Here is a 6,541-nt window from a genome sequence, read left to right on the forward strand (position 1 = left end):
TGCCAGAGGCCTGAACCCCATTGCTTACCCCTGGTAAGTCGCCCCCCCCACAAGTATCCAAAACCTGTTCTTGAGGGGAACGGCCGCAGGGGGTCCCTGCACTGGCTGCTTCCTCGCAGTCCCCCTCACTGTCACCCATCTGTCTGCAATCTTTGGAGTTACTACTTCCCTAAAGCTCTGCTTTTGTTGAACAATCCGGCACTGTGCCCAGCAAGCTGATGTACTGGACGCACTCCATCTTGGGTTGATGAACCTAATTCACACAAAGGATCCTGATTTACTTTGAAGGCAGGGTTTGTGCTGCACTCTGGCAACCTTTAATTTCTCTCATTGGTGTTAGGCTGGGGCTTTCATGGCTCAGTACCGAGCAAGGGTCAGGATCAGCAAAGCCAAACATAGGTACGTGCAGCTCAAAGACACGTTAAGTCTCAGCCTAACCCCTTGCTGACACTCAACCCCTGGCAATCAAACTCTTTAGTGCACTGGATAGGAACCGGAAGAACAGTTCTGTAACAAAGTGACAGTTTAACATCAGACCAGCTGGACTTGGCAATGCAGTGGAAAGAACTAACTTCCACACAAAAGGGTGTCCACAGGGCAAAGTCCTGCTGGAACCCAAAACAAGACATGCCCCTTGATGCCTGAGTGAGTACCACTTTTGCCTCTGAACCACAAAGTTTTAGGTCCAGGGACACGAGCGCAACAATCAAATCTAAAACGAAGATCTGCTGATGCTGGAGATCTGGAACAGAAACAGAAATTGCTGGTGAAACTCGACAGGTCTGGCAGCATCTGTGGAGAGGAAACAGAGTTAGCGTTTCGAGTCCGGTTCCCCTCCATCAAAACAACATGGAAACCAAGCGGATGCCTCTGGTGCATGCCTGTGGCCTTGCCATTTGGATTGGCAACTCTTGGTGGACTCTATCCTAGGAGGTTTCATCATGTAACTTCCCACCTCGAATCTCATTGGATGCCTGGGTCATCACCCCTCTCAGAGCAATCACCAATAGTGGCGGCTAAAATTTCCCACAATTCCCTGTGCTCACGAACCTGCTCCATCTGTTCTGAAAAAGAGTCATATCAGACGCGAATCATTAACTCTGCTGCTCTCTCCACGGATGCTGCTAAACCTGCTGTGTTTCACCAGCAAGTCGTTTTGTTTGTTCTATAAACTGGGTGGGGTTAGCAGTTTGATACACCAGAGTGTATTGTGAATCAGATGGTGTGATCTTTCTCTTCGATGACTTGCAGCAGTGTCTGAAAATTCAATTGATTCCAGGAATGGTTGCACTCTCTGGGTTCTCAATTTGATTTCATGGCAATGTTTTTTCATGTACAGTTAAGGGGATGTGAGCATCACTGGCTTGGCCAGGATTTTAAAAAAGAATCATGCAGAGGCCTATTCTGATGATTTTCAAAATTCACTCGCAGGACGTGAATTGGCTGGGTTGGCATTTATTGACAAATCGTTTCAAACACCCGATTTATTGACCATCCCTAGTTGCCTTTGACCAGGTGGTGGTGAGCTGAGTGGCTTGCCAAGCCATTTCAGAGGGCAGTTGAGCATCAACGTGTAGGTCTGGAGTCACAAGTAGGCCAGACCGGGTAAGGATTTCCAGATTTCCTTCCCTGAAGGACATCAGTGAGGTAGATGGATTTTCTGACAACTGACAACAGTTTCATGGACCCCATTATGCTCTTAATTCTGGATAGACATTGGATTCCATGGTAAAATTCAGACCAATGGTGATTCTCCAGATCAGAGGAGATTTCCAAGAATGTTGCCAGAACCTGAGGAAAAATAGCGTAGGTGCAATGACACTGTGGCTTTGAGAGGTTATTTTGACCTGGGTGTTTTTTGAGGACAGATTTTAAGGCAGAGGTGCTAAGCAATCTATGAGAACTTGTGAGGCCTTGGGTTTTTATTTTAAAGATGGAACAATAGAAGCAACCTGAAAGGGTGTGGTCACACTCCCACAGAACCCACTGAGTTTCAGTTCAGCCTTCAGCTGGTTCTTTGCGTGTTTGACCACACCCCATTAGGCTGCTTCTATTGTTCCAACTTTTGGGGTCTGAAAGAAGCTGCTGGGGTTGTGAAAAGTTGTCACCTCTCTCTTTACTACAGCTGAAAGCTGGAGCTCTCTCTCTCTCAGAACTCTCCTTTGATGCTCTTTCCTCCTGGTTTGGAGAACCGCATGTGAGACAATCTGATTTTACTTTATGCCAAAGGGTGTGCTTATGGGATGCTGCGACATTGGAACAGTTAATCAGTATCAGTTACTGTCTCTATTCTTCTGTTAAGTTTTCCAGTTGAGTTAAGTTTTTCTAATTCCTTCTTTCTTTCGTTGTATTGTAACTATAGCGGATGAATAAAGTGTGATTTGCTTTAAATCCAGTGGTTTGACCAATCGAATTGCATCTGGAAGGCAACACCTTATATTTACCTTTAAAATGAGAAAACGTTTGGGTCTAGACTACTGTCTGAATAGTTTGAGCAAGGTTGGTCTGGTCTGTAACAGTAGGGTTATTTTCATTTGATCAGAGGGGGCTGAGGGGTGACAACTTTGGAGAGAAGGAGGAAGGGGGTGACTTGATAGAGGTGTACCTTAATGAGAGGCATAGATAGAGCAGACAGCCAGAGACATCTCCCCAGTGCAGAAATGGTTGTCATGAGGGGTCATAATTTTAAGGTGATTGGAGGAGGGTAAAGGGGAGATATCAGAGGTAGGTTCTTTACACAGAGAGTGGTGGGTGTGTGGAATGCACTGCCAGCAGTGGTAGTAGAGTCAGAGACATTAGGGACATTTAAGTGACTGCTGGACAAGTATATGGACGGCAGTAAATTGAGGGGTGTGTAGGTTAGGTTGATCTTAGATTAAGATTAATGATCAGCCCAACATCGTGAGCCAAAGGGCCTTTACTGTTCTATTAACTGAGGTGTACAAAGTATGAAGGGGTTTTGATGGAGTGGAGTGCGTTCCCCGAGTGGAGAGATCAGTTAGTGAGGAGCACGGATTCAGGAGGATTAGAGGGGACCTGAGGAATTCAGTGGCCATTTCAGCGATTGAGATACAAACCCTCAACTCATTGAAAAGGAATCTTCCTTTGAAGCACTGGAACCTGCAGGACTAGGTTAGCTTCCCTACAGTGTGGAAACAGGCCATTTGGCCCAACAAGTCCACACTGACCCTCCAAAGAGTAACCCACCCAGACCCATTTCCCTAGCCTATACTTACCCCTGACTCATGCACCGAACATTATGGGACAATTTAGCATGGCCAATCTACCCTACCCTGCACATCTTTGGACGGTGGGAGGGAACCAGAGCACCCGGAGGAAACCCACACAGACACAGAGAGAGTGTGCAACCCCACACAGACAGTTACCCGAGGCTGGAATCGAACCTGGGGTCGTGAGGCAGCAGTGCTAACCACTGAGCCACCATGCCACCCTAAAGTAGAACAGACAGTCTGTGTATTCTGCCAGTGCAGGGATGGTGGGCTGAATGGCCTCTTCCCATGCTGCAACTGCGCTATGGTAACGCAGTTCCCATCCGAGAGAGAGGTCGCGCTTGTTCAAAAAGCTGCCTTCAGTCTGAATGAGCTTTTATTGTGCCCATGGGCATTGCTTTTAAAATGTCAACATCCACATCAATAGCAGCCTAGCATTCAAGAAATTTGTTCCTTAACTCGACCCGGACAGAAGTCAGAAATAGGATGAACTTTATGCTGTAACAGGAAGCATTTTGATGTCAAGTAACGCGTGGAGGTAATGAGACGAAACCCACTGATCCCCAATAATTTCCCTGAAATTTCAGCGCAGGAAGTTTCAAACGAAATCACGCCTGCATAGCTGCAACGTTTAGGAAGTGTAAGACAAGAGGCACATTATGAACAGGCTCAATGATCCCTTACAGAGACAGAGTCGTCATGTCCAGGTTTCAAGGAGGACTGATCGCCATGATTACTATCCTGCACAACACTAGCACCATGCAGCCCAAAGTTCCACAATCTCTGACTGCGGCATCAGTTTTCCATTTCGGAGAACTACCTTACTCAACAAAAGGCTTTACAAAGAACGGGAAATCCCATTAGATTCTCACAGGCCCGACGCACCAGGCTGGAATCTCGGGACAAAGATTCCCAGGGCCTGGATGCTGGCTGCGAGATGAGCTGCTGGACTCAGCTTTCACACGCCCAGGTTATTGGGGACACGAGATCAGAGGGAGCGGAACTGAAATCCAACTAATTAAATTGAAAAGGAAATCCAGGATTGAATGCTAGGCTTCATAGTGAGACCAGCATCAATCCGATTCAGTAATGTCACTTACAAGAAGCAATCTACACGTGGCCGGAAGACCATGGCATTGCGATGGACGTTTAACACATAGGAGCTAAAGTAGGTCAGTTTAGCCCATCCCGTCTACTCTGTAACCACCCTCTGAATAGGCCCAGTGTGCCATTCAGTTCAAGGGCAAAAAGTGTGGTGCTGGAAAAGCACAGCATCCAAGGAGCAGGAGAGTCGATGTTTCAGGCATGAGCTCCTCATCAGGAACATGGAGGAGGCCCAAGGGGGCTGCGAGATAAATGGGGGGAAGGTGGGGTTGGAGGGAAGGTGATAGGGGGAGGGTGATGGTGATAGGTCAGAGAGGAGGGTGGAGTAGATAGGTGGGAAGGAAGATGGACAGGTAGGACAGTTCAAGAGGGTGGTGCTGAGTTGGAGGGTTGGAGCTGGGATGAGTTGGGGCGGGTGGGGAGATGAGGAAACTGGTGAAATCCTTATTGATCTCGTGCGGTTGGATGGTCCCAAGGCGGAAGATGAGGCTCCAAATCCTCGAGTCATCGGGTGGATTTGGCAGTGGAGGAGGCCCAGGACCTGCATGTCATTAGGCCTCTGGGAGGGGGAGTTGAAGTGGTCGGGCACAGGGCGGTAGGGTTGTTTGGTGCGGGTGTCCCAGAGATGTTCACTGAAACGTTCCGCAAGTTGGCGTCCTGTCTCCCCGATGTAGAGGAGACCACATCAAGAGCAACAGACACAGTAGATGACTTGTGTGGAGGTGCAGGCAAGTCTCTGAAATCCTCACCCGCATTCCTGACGAAGGGCTTGTGCGTGAAACATTGACTCTCCTGCTCCTCGGATGCTGCCTGACCTGCTGTGCTTTTCTAGCACCCCACTTTTTGACTCTGATCTCCAGCAACTGCAGTCCTCACTTTATCCCAGTCAGTTCAAGGGCAAGTGAGTGATGATCAACAAATCCTGGCCTTGCCAACAGTGTCTGTATCCCTCAAAAGAACAATTTGAAAAGAGTCAGGAGGCTTTGAAGTGACCAAGTCAACAGAACCACTGTCATGTGAACTAATGTCCGACTGATCGATGCAGAGGAAATAGAGACCAAGGATATAAAAGGAGGCCCTCTCTTTTCACCAGCAGCCGTGTTACAGATTATTAGAACCATAATCAAGCATTATCCAACCAGGGCCAGTGCAACAGTAACAAATATAGGGGGAGGGCAGGGGACTGAATGAAAATGGAGTCGGAGAGATTTGCACTCCAACCCCTGTGGTGTCCACCTCTCTCGAAAGTCAGACCCTCTCCGCTAAACACCGCACCCCCCCACCAACAGAAATACCTGCTGTTCCACCAACCCAGTTGGTCAAACTGATCCAACGCTCGGCAACGCTTGCTGGTTCGAAAATGATAGCAATCTTTAGCCCGCACTCCTGCCTCCTCCTCCCCCCTCAGCCCAATAAAAACTACCATCACTACTGCTGCCATCTTCCCCGATTGGAGAGCAAACGAGACTTGCAGACACTCAGTTGGATTAATCTTGACTTTTCGAGTGTTCCGATCCCCCCACCCCCGCCAGCTCCATTCATTTTATCATGAATAATCGCAAGTAGGTTTTGCTCCTTGGGATGGCACGTTGGCTCACAGTGCCAGGGAGCCAGGCTTGATTCCACACTTGGGTGACTGTCCCTCTGTGTGGAGTTTGCACGTGTCTGCTTGGGTTTCCTCCTGATGCTCTGGCTTCCGCCTGCAGTCCAAAGATGTGCAGGTTAGGGTGGATGGCCATGCTAAATTGTCCCATAGTGCCCAGGGATGTACAGGTTAGGGTGGATTGGCCATGTTAAATTGTCCCGTAGTGCCCAGGGATGTACAGGTTAGGGTCGATTGGCCATGCTAAATTGTCCCATAGTGCCCAGGGATGTGCAGGTTAGGGTGGATTGGCCATGCTAAATTGTCCCATAGTGCCCAGGGATGTGCAGGTTAGGGTGGATTGGCCATGCTAAATTGTCCCATAGTGCCCAGGGATGTGCAGGTTAGGGTGGATTGGCCATGCTAAATTGTCCCATAGTGCCCAGGGATGTGCAGGTTAGGGTGGATTGGCCATGCTAAATTGTCCCATAGTGCCCAGGGATGTGCAGGTTAGGGTGGATTGGCCATGCTAAATTGTCCCATAGTGCCCAGGGATGTGCAGGTTAGGGTGGATTGGCCATGCTAAATTGTCCCGTAGTGCCCAGCGATGTGCAGGTTAGGGTGG

At 48.8% G+C, this 6,541-nt stretch overlaps 1 protein-coding gene across 1 annotated transcript in view; it reads right to left on the minus strand.

Moving 5' to 3' along the window:
• Positions 1 to 6,541, minus strand: part of asic1b (acid-sensing (proton-gated) ion channel 1b) — a 715,429-nt gene that overhangs the window by 240,418 nt on the left and 468,470 nt on the right. The window lies entirely within an intron of this gene.

This window comes from Chiloscyllium plagiosum, chromosome 43 (genome assembly GCF_004010195.1).
Source record: "Chiloscyllium plagiosum isolate BGI_BamShark_2017 chromosome 43, ASM401019v2, whole genome shotgun sequence".
Taxonomy (NCBI): Eukaryota; Metazoa; Chordata; class Chondrichthyes; order Orectolobiformes; family Hemiscylliidae; genus Chiloscyllium; species Chiloscyllium plagiosum.